Here is a 16,570-nt window from a genome sequence, read left to right on the forward strand (position 1 = left end):
AGAGAGGGGGTGAGAGCTGAGCTTAGGGTTGGACTTGGGAGGGTCTGCAGTGGAAGTACTGTAAGTCGGGAGCAGCCACCATCAAGGCCTTTCTTTGTGCTGTGGCTTTCTGAACATAAGGCTGTGAAAAGAGCCCTGCTGTATCAGATAAAGGCCTGCCTGGGCCAACATTCTCTTCTTACACTAGACAGCTAAGTGCCCTTATGGGAACTCCACAAGCTAGGTGTAAGTGCAGCTACAATAACTTGCTCATGGTCCCCAGAACATCCTCAAATGCATCCCAGGGCATGTATTCCTTTTTGGCCAGCATGGATGCAGACAGTGGAACTCAGTCAGAGAGAGGACAGGGGATCATCAATGGAACTAATAAGATCTGTGCAAGCAGGGTGATATGGGCTGCCTCTCCCAATATGAACAGACCCGGACCATCACCATTTTCCATGGGAAATGAGAGCGGGCCTTTTCCGTGGTGGCTCCCCACTTGTGGAATGCTCTCTCCATGGAGGCTCACCTGGCCCCATCATTACATCTCTCTAGGCACCATTTCTTTTCCTCCAGGCCTTTGGCTCTTAATTATCTCTGGCCTCCTTCCGTGGGTGGGGTGCTTGAGTCCTTCCTTTTAAAACTAGGCGTGGGCTTCATATTTTTCTATGTTTTGCTTTATGCTGGGTTTAGTGAACGTTATTTAATTATTGGTGTTACTTGCTTTGAGTTAGTTTTATACATACAGTGGTACCTCTGGTTGCGAACGGGATCCATTCCGATTTGCTGCTTCTGCGCATGCGCGTGACGTCATTTTGTGCTTCTGAGTGGCGAAACCCGGAAGTAACCCTTTCTGGTACAGTGGTGCCCCGCAAGACGAATGCCTCGCAAGACGAAAAACCCGCAAGACGAAAGGGTTTTTCGGTTTTTGCGACGCTTCGCTAGACGATTTTCCCTATGGGCTTGCATCGCAAGACGAAAGCCCATAGGGAAATCTCAGGGACCTTTTTTTAAATGCTGGCGGTGGGGAGCAAAGCCTTCCCCCCCCCCCGGACTTCAGAAGAGGTCCAGGAAGGCCGGCGGGGGCGAAAGGCTTTGCTCCCCACCGCCAGCATTTTAAAAGCGGTCCGGGATAGCAGGGAAGCGCTTCCCGCTATCCCGGACGGCTTTTGAAGGCAGGCAGGGGGGGCAAAGACTTTTTCCCCCCCTGCCTGCCTAACCGGGGGCTTTTAAATCGCCCCGGGACTGTCCGGGGCGATTTAAAAGCCCCCGGACGGCTTTTGAAGCCTCCCCCCGCCGCCCGGCTTCGGGGCATCCTCCCGATGCCGGGCGGTGGGGCAGGAACGCCTCCCCCCGCCGCCCGGCATCGGGGCATCGTCCCGATGCCGGGCGGTGGGGCAGGAACGCCTCCCCCAGCCGCCCGGCATCCGAACGATGCCCCGAAGCCGGGCGGCTGGGCGGGAAAGCCTCTCCCCGCCGCCCGGCTTCGGGGCATCGTCCCGATGCCGGGCGGTGGGGCAGGAACGCCTCCCCCAGCCGCCCGGCATCGGAACGATGTCCCGAAGCCGGGCGGCCGGGCGGGAAAGCCTCCCCCCACCGCCCGGCTTCGGGGCATCGTCCCGATGCCGGGCGGTAGGGCAGGAACGCCTCCCCCAGCCGCCCGGCTTCGGGGCATCGTCCCGATGCCGGGCGGTGGGGCAGGAACGCCTCCCCCAGCCGCCCGGCTTCGGGGCATCGTCCCGATGCCGGGCGGTGGGACAGGAACGCCTCCCCCCACCGCCCGGCTTCGGGGCATCGTTCCGATGCCGGGCAGTGGGGCAGGAACGCCTCCCCCCACCGCCCGGCATCGGAACGATGTCCCGAAGCCGGGCGGCCGGGCGAGAAAGCCTCCCCCCGCCGCCCGGCAACGGAACGATGTCCCGAAGCCGAGCGGCGGGGCGAGAAAGCCTTTGTCCCCCCTGCCTGCCTTCCCAGGGGCTTTTAAATCGCCCCGGACAGCGGAGAAGTCCTCCGCTGTCCCGGGCGATTTTAAAATGCCGCCCGCCAGAAGAGGTCGGGGGAAGGCGTTTTCCATAGGAACGCATTAATTGATTTTCAATGCATTCCTATGGAAAACCGTGCATCGCAAGACGAAAAACTCGCAAGACGAAGAGACTTGCGGAACGAATTAATCTCGTCTTGCGAGGCACCACTGTACTTCCGAGTCGCCACAGGACATAACCTGAAAGAACATAACATGAAGCGGACGTAACATGAGGTATGACTGTAAAAAGGAAACTACGTGCATCTCCTTCTCCCCATTTTATGGTAGGTTAGGCTGAGAGAGTGAGTGACTGGCCTGAGGTCATCCAAAGTGAGCTTCATGGGCAAGTTGGGATTTGAACACTGGTCTCCAGGGTCCACGGGACGCGGGTGGCACTGTGGGTTAAACCACAGAACTTAGGACTTGCCGATCAGAAGGTCAGCGGTTCGAATCCCTGCGATGGGGTGAGCTCCCATTGCTCGGTCCCTGCTCCTGCCAACCTAGCAGTTCAAAAGCACCTCAAAGTGCAAGTAGATAAATAGGCACCGCTCTGGCGGGAAGGTAAACGGCGTTTCCGTGCGCTGCTCTGGTTCGCCAGAAGTGGCTTAGTCCTGCTGGCCACATGACCCAGAAGCTGTACGCCGGCTCCCTCGGCCAATAAAGCGAGATGAGCGCCACAACCCCAGAGTCGGTCACGACTGGACCTAATGGTCAGGGGTCCCTTTACCTTTACCTTTTACTCCGGGGTCCGAGTCCAGTGTTCTGTCCACTGCACCACACTGGCTCTCATCTTCACGTCTTCCCCGTGCAGACCTGGTGAGCCTCAGTCACTCAGCTCCATGCCACCAAGCCTGGCGTCCATCCCGCATGGGGGAGCATATGCTTTTTTGCAGCTGTGATTGCCGTGCTAATAGATTCTCTTGCCAGCCATCCTGGCCCATTGCTTTAAGTGTTATTGCCACTCTTGTTGCTTAACGGCTCTCAGGGGTCATTGTTAGGCAGCATCATGCGCAGATGGCAGAGCAAGGGCAGTGGCGCTGAAGTTCCCAGCTCTCCCCCCACCAAACGCCACGGCTTCTTTGGACCCATTCTTGCTCATCAGCCGTCACCGTGATCTTGGGACTTGGAAGCAGACTGACAGCCGTCACTTGTGCCAGCCGTGCAACTCAGCAAGCGTTTTGTCTGCAAGCTTGGTGGTTGTCTTGTCTGGAAATGAAAGATAGCATGTGATGCTGGCTGCATTCAGAGGCAGTAGGTGCTTCTGAATGAATGCCAGTTCCTGGAGACCACAAAGCAGGAAAGCTCTCTCCCCTTGGAGCCTCTTTTCAAATTTTCCAGTGAGTATCTGGGTGGCCAGAGTGGGAACAGGATGCTGGGGGGCATTGGCCTGATCCAGTATGCTGCTCTTGTGCTTCTATGCTCTTGCGCTCAGGCCCTGCTTTTGGACTTCCCACAGACCTTTTGTGAGAGGTGGAATCTGGAAAACCATGAAGATGACCTAAGGGGTGGGAGGGAATAGTAAGACTCCCAATATATTTCCCTGCATCGAGTTGGCATCTTAGACAAGGGCATTCAAAGAAGAAAGGAGGCATTATCTTAAATGCGAAAAGTTCAAAGAACAAGGAAATTATAAAAAACAATTTTGACAAGTTGGAGTAGAGCTGACTTGTTTCAATAAGCTGCTATTATGAATTTTAAAACAAAAAAACAGTAACAGGCATTCAGAATTTCTATTTTATATCCTGTACTAATGTATATATTTTAAATACATGTCAGAATTCCTCACCGGAGGCAAATACAATATTTATGTGAAGCAAGCGAAAGACTTCAAAACCACTCTGGAGATGCTAAGCAGCCGGTTTATTTACAGGCTTAGAATAATTCAGGGAAACAGAGTGACAATAATGTACACACACACACATTGTTTACCGATGCATTTATTGTGGCCCTTGTAAAAAACCCCCACATCTCTTAGAGCAATTGGGGAGGTGGGGAGGAAACCTATGCTTGGTTTTCCCAGTTCATTGCTGCTCAAAGTTAATGAGAACCTAAGAAGAGCCCTGAGGCTGGATCCGGCCAATTCAGTCTAGCATCCTGCTCTCACAATGGTCAGCCTGCTGCCTCCCTGGGAAACACACCAACAGGACACAACAACAACAGCCCTGTCTCCACTTGCGAGTCCCGGCAATTGCTATTCAGAGGCAACCTGCTTCCGACCGTGGAGGACAGAGCACGGCCGTCCTGGCTACTAGCGACTGATAGCCTCTCCTCCATTCATTTTTCCAGTCCGCTTTTAAAGCCGTTCAGTGACTCAGCTACATTAGTAAAGAAAAGGCATTTTATATGCATTACAATACTGTGACACCAGATGGCGCAAGTGGAGTTCCGTCTTTCACCAATGTGATTTCCCACTTTGAGGTTTACAACACGTTTTCCTGGTTTTTATTTTTTTTATGTGTCTATATCCAGCCCAAGATGGTGGCCATCATCACTGTGTCCTGTGGGAAGAAGTTCCACAGTATAACTACACTCTGCACGAAGGACTTTGCCTGTTCTGAATCCTTGAACATTCAGGTTCATTGAACATCCCCGAATTCCAGTGTTATGAGACAGGTATAAAAAAATCCAACTACCCACTTTCTCAACACCTTGATTAACGTCATATACTGCTATCATATCTCCTCTTACTTCCTTTCCTCTAAAGCCAAAATTCCCAAATGTTGCAACCTTTCCTCACAGAGGAGGTGTTCCACCCCCTTGAAGATGTTAGTCCATAGCTGAGTAAAAAATGAAAACAGGCCATGCCTGGTTGGTCTCTTTGTGCAGAGGGGATTCCACCAGGGGTGTGTGGAGGACCCTGCTGCCTTTGCATGCAGGGCCAGCCAAAAACATTTTACTGCCCGAGACAGAACAGCACCTGCTCCCTTCCCACTGGTCAAGGTGTGTTAGTATCCAACACTGACCCAGCTATTTTGGCTCCTGAGGCAGAACACCTGACAAGCACTTCTCTCTGAGGTGGGGGTTAAAATAGCATAATAAGGGTGATAACAATTTGCCACCCATTCATAACAATCAAAAAGAGCTGCCTCCCTCTTAAAGGGCAGAGCCGGCCCCACAGTTTTTGTTCATCACACTGGGGCTTGTTTGGGTGAATTCCCCAGTGGATCAGGCCCAGTCAGGGTCTGGCCAGCCTGCTTCCCTTTGTTGCTCAAGACAGGTTCACCTCTTCCTTGACTCCTACTGAAGGCCAGCTCTTTATTAGCCTACCTGGGACCTGGGGATTTTGTGTTACACCGACAGAACTGAAGGGAAGATGCAAACAGCAAAGCAATGGATTTGCAGCTCAACTGAGCACAAAAGCTTGTCAACGTGACCTGAAGGCTCAAGTACAGACTTTGTTGCAGTGGGATGGCAGGAAGGTTGGTTGCTGCTACTGTTGCTGCTGCTGCTACAGAGCTATGGAGCCCAGCTGCAGAAACACAAACACCAATCCCTCCCCAGGGAAGCACAGCTGGACTGGTCTCCCGTGGAGACTATTCGGTCTAGGAATAAAGAGACGCCCCTTAGAATTTCATTAGGAGCATAGAAAGCCTTACACTGAGTTGGACCATGGTCCATCTAGGAGGAGCTGGTGGCGCTGTGGTCTAAACCACTGAGCCGCCTTGGTTTGCTGATCAGAAGGTCAGCAGTTCGAATCTGCACGACAGGGTGAGCTCCCATTGCTCTGTCCCAGCTCCTGCCAACCTAGCAGTTCAAAAGCACACCAGTGCAAGTAGATCAATAGGTACTGCTGCAGCGGGCAGGTAAACAGCGTTTTCATGCGCTCTGGTTTCTGTCATGGTGTTCCATTGCACCAGAAGCAGTTTAGTCATGCTGACCACATGACCCACAAAACTGTCTGTGGACAAATGCCGGCTCCCTGGACCCGAAAGCAAGATGAGCGGTGCAACCCCATAGTCGCCTTTGACTGGACTTAACCACCCAGGGGTCCTTTACCCTTACCTTTAGCTCAATACTGTCTACACGGACCTGGCAGCAATGGCTCTCCAGGGTTTTAGGCAGGAGTCTCTACCAGCCATATCTGGAGATGCTGGGGACTGAACTTAGGACCTTCAGCACTGAGGAAGAAACATTTGTGGGCAGCAGCCTATTGCATCAGCTGCCAAAAAGTGCACCAAGGAAGTGGTCGGCACAGACACAGATTCCCCTTGTTTTGGAGTGAAAGTTCCTTAGGGACAGCAGCTGGCCATCACGGACTCTGTAGACTAGAGCACCATGGACACATTGTTTTCAAATAATCGGCTGATTGGCTGGTGCTGGGTCTCAATTTCTTCTGCTTTGAAAAAATAGTTTGATCCCAGCTTTTTGTCAGTTACAAAGTTATACGAGGAAAACCTCCCTCCCCCCTCCCTCTCCCCCCCTCTCATGAAAGCTCAGGTTGTTGTTTGTTTGTTGACCAAGCACTTCAACACACTTACCTTTCTTTCACTCTTAAAACTCTGTGTCTGAGCACTCTTTTTTCCCCTCCAGGGCTTTCCCTGTGAAAACCTGCTCTTTAAAGCCCAATAAGAGCAAACTGCAATCCATGAAAACCCCAAATGGATGTTTGCTTCAATTAAGTGCTAAAGAGCAGTTTTTTTGCAGGGAAACTTGTTGCCGTTATTAATACTGCACATTTGGAAGCAATAGGATGAATAAAAACTGACTCCTTGAAATAAGAAATGTCCAGTCCAAAAATATGGTTCAAAAGCTTTACTAGCAGAAGTTGCTTCAAAACAAACATAAAACAAATAATGCTACATCCATATAGTTGCATAATATCATGTGCTGACCCCAGCCCAGGTAGAACATCTAAGAAAAATGAAATAACTTGATCCAGAGCTGGAATCAAAGCTCTGCCTTTCCCACACAATCTCCATTAGCCTGAGGCTGTGTTCTCCTGGAGAGAGATTAAGCACATGTTCTTCTCTAAGCTTCATTATCTCTACAGAGCTTCAGAACAAAGAACTAACGCACACCAAAAATGAAGACCTGTAATTAAATACTGCATGTGATCTAAGTTAAACACCTTGTGAGAGGTAGCAGAGACACACTCTCAGCTAATCATCAATTGTTAGGCTCTCTGAGAGTTTTTGTTTAGCTCAATTGACTATGCTATGCTTTTAGCAGTACACATATGGGCATATACAGAGTTAGGTAAAGGTGAAGGGACCCCTGACCATTAGGTCCAGTCATGGCCGACTCTGGGGTTGCAGTGCTCATCTCGCTTTATTGGCCGAGGGAGCTGGCATACAGCTTCCGGGTCATGTGGCCAGCATGACTAAGCCGCTTCTGGTGAACCAGAGCAGCGCACAGAAACGCCGTTTACCTTCCCACCAGAGCGGTACCTATTTATCTACTTGCACTTTGACGTGCTTTTGAACTGCTAGGTTGGCAGGAGCAGGGACTGTGCAATGGGAGCTCACCCCGTTGTGGGGATTCGAACCGCCAACCTTCTGATCTGCAAGTCCTAGGCTCTGTGGTTTAGACCACAGGGCCAAAGTTATTTTCCATTAAACAATTACGGTGGTATCTCAGGTTAAGAACTTAATTCGTTCCGGAGGTCCATTCTTAACCTGAAACTGTTCTTAACCTGAAGCACCACTTTAGCTAATGGGGCCTCCGCTGCCGCGATTTCTGTTCTCATCCTGAAGCAAAGTTCTTAACCCGAGGTACTATTTCTGGGTTAGCGGAGTCTGTAACCTGAAGCGTATGTAACCTGAAGTGTCTGTAACCCAAGGTACCACTGTATACTTAACAAAATTCTGGGGCAAAAGAGAGAAAATGCTCAGACACAGAACTTTAAAATATAGGTCTGTGCCTAGAAAGTGCAGTGGATAAGCCCCAATTGAACCTGAAAAAGGAAAGGAAGACCAAACAAACAAACAAATAAACAGCAGCAGAGAGTAGCTGTTCATTTTACTCCTGATTACCCTGTCTTTTTTTTAAAAGAAAACGGAAAGGTCTAGGATTGCCAGTTGCTACCTATGGATCAGAAGTAGGAAACCTGTGGTTTTGCAGAGGTCATTGGACTCCAAATCCCATCAGCCCCAGCGAACACAGGCAATGGCCAGGGATGATGGGACTTGGAGTCCAGCTGCAGGCTCTATGCTCCCTGCTGTAGACAAGGCAGGTTTAGCCATAATAATATGAGTGGAAGGTATTTTAGACTGATCCAGCAACGCTATTGTGTTAGCTAAGAACAGAGCCTCCACATTCAGAGGCACTCTGCCTCAGGACACCAGGTGCTGGAAACAAACCGCGAGGGAGGGCTGTTGTCTCTGTGTGGGGGCTTCCAGGAGGCATCTGGCTTGATGGGCGAGAGGCTGGCCCACCTTGTTCTGAGTATGCAGTGCTCCACTTACAACTCCTCCTGCCTTTCTTTTAGGCAATTCCAGTTCCAGAGATGCTATTACCCCAAAGTTCCTAAGGTGTGAGTGCAGGGTAACAGCAGGTGGAACTACTGGAGACAGCAAAGCAGGTTGCAGCCTCTGAATGGGCAGGCTGCTTGGGCGGAGGCAGTCTGGGCGGGAAAAGAGTCAAACTTCACAGCAGCCTAGAGCAGTGTTTCCCAACCGGTGTTCCGCGGCACACTAGTGTGCCGCCGGACGTTGCCTAGTGTGCCGTGGGAGGGAGGCGGGCGAGTCGGGCTAATCCTCCGACGAGCTCCACCTCCAGACCCATTGCTCAAATCCTTTAACCCAGGAGGGCGGGGAGGGGGGGGAGAAAGAGAAAAAAGAAAGGGTGGGAAAATAGAAGGGGAAGAGAAAATATTTTTTTAAAAAAAGGAAAGAGAGGGAAAAAGCGAGGGATGGAGGAAGGGGAATAAACAGAAGGGGAGGACAATGAAGAGGGGCGGGGCTTGGCAGGCAGCAGATAACTGGGGAGGGGGGTGCGGCTGGCGGCAGCTCAAGGCAGGAAGGGAGGAGCTGCCTCGCGGAGAGTCTTGGGCTGCAGAGATTTCCCGTTCAGGAGCGCGGGAGGCCACGCCGTGGATGGGAATCTCCTCCTCCTCTTCCTCCTCCTCCTCCAGGAGAGAGGGTGGTCCGCCCCACCGAGTCGGGCGTGCTCAAGCGTGGGAGCCTATAGTTAGAGCTCAGCTCCTTTTCTTGCCTTCCCCGCCCCCCCACGGAGCACATTTTCCTCGCCCCCCCAACCCCCGCATGTAGAATAGAAGCCCTCCAGCCTCCACGGTGCACAAACTCTCCCCTCTGCAACGAAGCGCTTTGTTGCATATCTTTGGTGAGGTTTTTAGGCAGTCTTGGTGCACCTTAAATCAGCGCTAATTGCGCCTGGACGCAGTATTTACTTCCAAGTAGGCCCCCTCCCCCCCCCGGTAGCACCTGACGTTGCTATTCGTATCATCAGGTTTGTTTGTCGATAATTTAATTGTTTTAAAAGCATCATGCTAAAGAGCTCTCTCCCACCCCCAGACCCTTGGGCAAAACAGAAACACACACATACACAAACACAGAGATTGAGCCCTGCAGGTTTTATGAAATGAATGGATTCTGAATGCCTGTTTCAGTGGCTTGTCCGCCTTAGGCTGCTGGGCCAGACACCTGTTACACGGTGCAGTCCGTAAGCTGTGAGCGCTGCTACCTGCCGCCGAGACCACATAACGACAGTCTTGAAAGACCTACATTGGCTCCCAGTACCTTTCCGAGCACAATTCAAAGTGTTGGTGCTGACCTTTAAAGCCCTAAGCGGTTTCGGTCCAGTATACCTGAAGTAGCGTCTCCGCCACCATCGTTCAGCCCAGACACTGAGATCCAGTGCCAAGGGCCTTCTGGCAATTCCCTCACTGAAAAGTGAGGTTACAGGGAACCAGGCAGAGGGCCTTCTCAGTAGTGGCGCCCGCCCTGTGGAATGCCCTCCCATCAGACATCAAAGAGATAACCATTACCTTCTATGCTGTTACTATTTTTTTATTTTTTTTTTACATAAGTAAAAAGTGACCTTTCCCCATCTGGCATGGTGGTGTGCCTCGAGATTTTTTTCATGAAACAAGTGTGCCTTTGCCCAAAAAAGGTTGGGAAACACTGGCCTAGAGGGTCACAAGCAAAAGTTTGATTCTCCTGGGAAGGAACTGCAGAAACAAAACAACGAAACTTCTTCAAGTCAGGCCCTTTCCCTGGACTTCCTCCTTCTCCTCTGTGAAGGCTTTTACATGAACAGGCCAATGTAGTAGTAGTAAACCTTTTATTGGCATCACATACAACATCCAAAACAAATCAGTACAGAATTACCACTTCCCCAGTGGCACAAAACATAAGCTGAAAGAAAGGAGGCAGAGCAGTCTATCGTCACATCTCTTGGTCTCCAGGGAGATCAGACGTCTGCAGTGTATTTCAACGACAAAAAACCAAATAGAGATATTTGGTCACTAACTTGGTGAGCTCCTGATCATTCCCCAGTAATAGAAAATATACGACCTCTGACTCTGGTTTCCATTTGGGGATACAGAGTTGATCTAGAAATTGCTGGCAGAGATCAGCATATAGTTTTCAGTCGAGAACCATATGTGTGAGGGTTTCCACCAGGTGGTCTTCGCATGGGCAAGTTCTTTCTCCTTCCACCCTGCCTGAGAACCTTCCCCAAAGGAGGTGGGATGGATTTGAATTAAACCTGGCCAGCGAAAATGCCCTTCTTTCTTGAGGGTTAAGCAGAAATTCAAGGTAATTGTGGTTAGTTTCATGTGCCCAAGAAGGTTGAAAATAAAGAGGGGAACAATGTGTGGTGTGTCTCTTTAACCCAAGTAACATGCAGCCGAATTCCTCCTCTCTCTCCCCAAAGAAATCAGAGGCGAAATCAGGCATGAAGTAGCAGGGGGGGGGGGCGAGAAGGCAGTCCTGTTTCAGCCATTAGAAGGGGCATTCCCCTTCACCTCCAAACACCTAGTGCCCTGACTGGCTGCTCCAGGTGTTGGGTCCACAGTCCGCTCTCCAAGCAGAATGGTGCTTTCTGAATGCGACAGGAGCCAGCGGAGTTCTTCTGCCACAGCCTGTGAGCGTGTGATGTGTAGCCTGGCTACAGCAGCTAGCTGCTAAAAGGTAAGGGGGGACACGAAAAAGGAGGGGTGGGGAGGATAAGGCAGGTTTTGACTGCCAAGGGAACATGCACCAGGATTTCCTGGGACCTCTGAGATCCAGCAGCAACCTCTCGTTTTGGAAAGGGGGAACACAGGAGCCTTGCTGCGTCAGACAAAAAAGTCCACCCGGCCTTGTGCCCTGATTCCTGCAGTTGTCAGTAAGGTACCTCCAACCTAGCCCACAAGGAGGATACAAAGACAACAACCCTCCTTAGCTCAGTGTCTTCAGTCCCGGTGCTGTAAGGTAGACTGCCCCTGAATATGGAGACTGTGCTCTTCGCTTTCATAAGAAGAACCCGCCAGGATTAGAAGAGAGGTCCATGTCAATCTGCACCCTGCTTCCCACAATGGCCTGTCACGAAGCCCGCAAAGAGGGAATGAAGGCAGTCGCATCCCCTAACTCCTGCCCTACCTGCCAGGCAACTGGTATTCCGTGGTGTACTGTGCCTGGACCTGGAGGCTCCTCTTATCTTGAGTAGTCAATGTGTCTTGACGTCCTTCCCATCCTCTGCTCTTTGGGACCTCATGCATCACCTTTATTATTATTAGTAGTAGTAGTATTCTTGTTGTAGGTATTATTATCTCACATTTCTCCCAGGTTGGGGTTCAAGGTGACTCACAACTTTTAAAACCATTACAGAATGCAAAGCAGCAGAACAAACTAATTACAAAGCAGTGGTTAAAATAACCAGGGTTAAAGCCCAGTGGCCGCCATCACCTTCACCTTTGTTTCCCAAGCCCAGTCCTGAATAGGAAAGTCTTCCTGAATAGGAAGGTTTTGTCTGCCCAGCAAAAGGGTAACAAGAAGAAGGGAGTCAGCCTAATCTCTCTTGGGAGGGGATCTCACAATCTGGGAGCAGCTGCAGAAAAGGCCCTGTCTCATGTCACCACCAGCTGTGGCTCTGATGTTGTTGTGCCCAAGAGAGGGACTCAGTGCCTGATGTTCTTAGCACCTGGGCAGGTGCATAGAGGAAAACAGCCTAGGCCCAAGCCATATACAATTACATGCAAAAGTCCCATGTACATTAATTTACCTGTATATACATCTCTCTGCAGCTTCCATTTATCTGCTCTGCATAATTTGCCTTCTTAAGTTGACCATATGAGGTCAAACAGGCAATCCATCGTTCATCTCTTCAAATATCTGTATTGCTGTGAAGCATCCCTGACCGATGGCCATCCAACCTCTGCTTCAGAAACCTAACTGGAGGTGTTAAAGCAGAGGATCCATGGCCATCTGACAGGGATGCTTTAGCTGCAGTTCCTTCATTGCATGGGGTTGGACTAGATGACCCTTTGGGGTATCTTCAAACTCTATAGTTTGTGCAAATTAGTTGAAACAAAGCATGTTTTCAATCTTACTCATAACCCTGTACTCAAGACAAACACGAAAAGTCAGTTGATCATTGTGGTGTCGGAAGCTGTAGCCAATAGAAGGAATGATGTACTTGACACAATATATTGAGGTTCTACGAAAGAGAGCCATTCCAGAGCTGGAAAAGAGATACTGGGATATTGCAGCAGGACCTAGCCCTCTGTCACACATCGAAAGTGGTGAAGAAATTCATGACAGAGCAGCAAATACAGGTACTTGATTGGCCAGGGGATTCCCCGGATGTAAATCCCATTGAGAATTTGTGGGCAAAAGTCGCCTCCGTGCTGTAGACTGTACGACTCTGGAGAAGCTCATTCAGGCGCTGATTCAAGTGTGGTACGAAAATCAACAGTGACTGTTCAAATCTAGTAGACTCCATGCCAAACTGTTCAAATGCTGCTTAAAAATAGTGGAGGTCATATCCGTTACTAATGTACATATATGTGAGTTTTGTAGAATAAACTACATGGTTTGTTTCAATTAATTTGCACAAGGGTGTGTGTAACGAAATAAAATCTGGGACATTGGCCTGGCTCAGCGTGAGGAAGCGTCCTTCCCGTTGCCTAATCCTGCTCTTCTCTTCAGGGCTGGCGGCTCAGGAACTCACAACTAGCCAAGGAGAAAGGGAGGTGATCAACTGCTTCATGGCATTCCGTGGAGGCAGATGGGGAATCATCCAGCCACTGATCACAAGCTCTCCACTCTGTTTGCAGACAGCTCTGGTGAAGGAATGGGCAGAGCATTGGTCCCCTGGCTGGGCTTTCTTCGAAGAGGCTTGAAGGAACAACGTTAGTGGCACAGGCAAGGGATGGTGCACAGCGTGAAGGAGGTGCCCATAAGCCCCACCTTGTGTGGTGCTGGACTAAGAGAAGAAAGGTGTCGCTGGCAGCAGGTACAATGGGCACAGATCTGGGTTCGAATCCAGTCAAACTTGTGAGCTCCCTGCCAGGCTGTGCTCCCCACCATCCTACCTCAGCCTCAGTTTCCCCTGCTTGCAACGTAGCTTAGCAGCTTCCTCCCAAGAGCCTTTCGGTGCAGAAAGCAATCAGATCTATATTGTGCTTTATGTGCCAGCTCCTTCTGCTTGCTGCCTCCCCTGACAGCTCAATAACTGCATATGCTCATAATCTTAACAGTTTCCTTCTACTTCATAGGGTGGTGGTTTGTTTTTTTCTTACAGGGTTTCAAGATGAAGAGATAACTCAAACGGTCTGCAGTCCAGAGCAGTGGTTCTCAAAGCGGCTGGTGCTGTTCCCTGGGGCATGACAGTGGGATTACGGGAGGGGGGCACAAAGGGGGACGTGGGCGGCAGGGGGACACTGGACGTTGATCAAGTTTATCAGTTTATTGGATTAATTAAGTTAAATAAATTGGATTAATTAAGCTAAATAGTTTTAATTGGATTTTGAATTAATGTGCAATTAATAATTGCACTTCTGAATTTTATTGCGTTATTATCTTCCTCAGTGGGTCATGCAAACCCATTGTTTTTATTCTTTTTTTATTGCACGTTTTGAGTGTTTATCTTGTATTTTTATGCTGTGAACCAGTGGTACCTGTGGGTTAAGTGGGTTAAGTAACCAGTGGGTTAAGTATTTAATTCGTTCCGGAGGTCCGTACTTAACCTGAAACTGTTCTTAACCTGAGGTACCACTTTAGCTAAAGGGGCCTCCCGCTGCTGCTGCGCAATTTCTGTTCTCATCCTGAAGCAAAGTTCTTAACCTGAAGCACTATTTCTGGGTCAGTGGAGTCTGTAACCTGAAGTGTCTGTAACCCGAGGTACCACTGTATCTAAAACAATAACAAACAATAACACAAACCACTATTATGACTAATGCATTTTATAGGGTAGGGTGGGTGGCACTGGAGATGAGTTTATGGAACCAAGGGGGCAGTGCCCCCCCCAAGGTTTTGGAAAGCACTGCCTTAAAACGTGAAGCAAAACAATATCCCCCCCCCCAATGCTCCACTGGGCTCAGGTCAAGCATGCAACATGCACAGCTCTGCCCCCACCCTCAGTGGAAGGGAATGGGGGGGGGGGAGACAAGGCTGCTAAGGGGAAATGGCCAAGGGAACTTCCATTGCTGCCCCAAGCCCACTCCTGCCTGGAATTTGCCACTTGAGGCAGCCATGCCACTTTGACCAACAGTAGGGACGGTCCTGTGAGGCGTGCTAGCAGGGAGGACATAGCAGGCTCCGGTTCCATTATTCCCCTCTTGTGGAGATGGCTCCGCTCCGCTCCCCCCCCCCCCGCAGCCCATGTTGTTTTCACCTGCAAGACTCGCGATGTGTTGCCAGGGACGGTCTCAGTGATGCAAGCCCAAGGTGTTGTTGCAGCAGTCAGCTGGCTGGCTGGGAAAGAGCCTTGGGGGCTGCGGGGAGAAGAGCAGCAGCAGCAGCAGCGTCAGAATATTTCTGGAGCTGGCCACCTCGAGGGAGGAAGAGCAATATGGAAAAGAGCCAGGGAAACGCGCCGTGAGGCAGAGAGCAGGTGGCACTAATACGGGGAGGGAGCGCTGAAGACTGTACGACTGTTTAGAAATCAGATTGGGCGCAAAGGGGAGGCGGTTGAAGAGAAAGCCTGGAAGGGGGCCGGGAGCAGGACTCAGTTCTCTGGCTTTTTGTTCTCTTTAACCACCAGGGCCAACCCAAGACATCTTGCTGCCCGAGGCACAGGACAAGATGGTCTCTCCACCACCACCACCAGGCTGGCAGTCAAATCCTACTTGAAGGCTGGCAGTGCAGAAGCATCCTCCACCCCACCTGAAGAGGCCAGCTGAGGGGGCACCAGGCAGACCATGCGATGGCACCCACAGCTCCCTCTGGTCCTGGCTGCCCCATATCAGCTTTTGGCCTGGCAGCTGCCACCCTCTGCCTCATGGTAGGGCCGTTCCTTCTTGCGGAGGCGATTTCTCTCCCAGGGAAATCACAGAGCTGCTCTTCCTTCTGCCTCCCAATGAAGATCCACCTCCGTCCATTGCTGATGGGATGCCGAGGGCTGAACAGGATGTGGAAATAGTCCTTTCTGTCCAAAGGGATGTTCAGCATACAGGTACATGGGCTGGCAGGAAGCCTGGGGATGGAAGGCAAGCCGCAAGTAAGGCCGCCACTCCCCACACATTGAAGCCCCTAGGATGCCACGTTGAACAATCACAGCATCCCCCAAACAATTCGGGGAACTGTCATTTGTTTGGTGCTGACAGCTGCTGAGAGACCCCCGGTCCCCTCACAGAGCTACAATTCCCAGAGTGCTTTTAACAATCACACCCTCTTCCCAGAGGAACTCTGGGAACCATGGCTCTGTGAAAGGAACGGGGGGGGGGCTCCTAAGAACTCTCAGTTCCCATAATGCTCTGGGAAACCATAGCTGCTTAAATTGGCATCACAAGGATTTAAAGGTGTGGTTTGAATGTGGCCTGACTCTGCCCAGAGTGGAGGGAGAACTGCAGGGCAGCGGCGGCAGGTGATTGGCATGGCAGGAGAGGATGGAGAGTGTAAGTGGGGAAGTTCAAGGACAACCAAAGAAACATTTCAGCGTAGAATGGTAGTATCCATGCCTCTCTTCAAGGGCCTTGGCTAAAGGTGGCCAAGAGACCGATGTGGATGAATTGGAAAAATAAAGATAGGATGATACCCTTTAATCAACAGGCGCAGACTTTGCTTGGATAATATTTGGAAGGACTTTATATAAAAAAGTAGTCAGCTGTTAACATTTGCATAAGTATTAGGATAATAACACTATACCAATTTATATAAGACTGTATGGGAATATCGTATATTGCATTTTTGCGCATACACACACACACACTTTTCAATATGTATGTTTGCTGTTCTCCCCTCCCTCTTTTCCTTCTTTTTTTCTGTATCACTTAATTTCTTTTAATTGGAATCACTATAAGAGCCTTGGCTATTCTTCTACAGATCTCAACGACATATTGTTGTGACCAGGGATATTCAACTCTGACAAATGCGAAATATCAGAAAAGAGAAGGGCTTCTTTGTGTTGATGAAGGTGGGAGAGTTTGTTTGTCTAAAATTAGACCTAATATAACCCTCCTCA

Source organism: Podarcis melisellensis (genome assembly GCF_964234715.1).
Source record: "Podarcis melisellensis genome assembly, chromosome: Z".
Lineage (NCBI taxonomy): Eukaryota > Metazoa > Chordata > Lepidosauria > Squamata > Lacertidae > Podarcis > Podarcis melisellensis.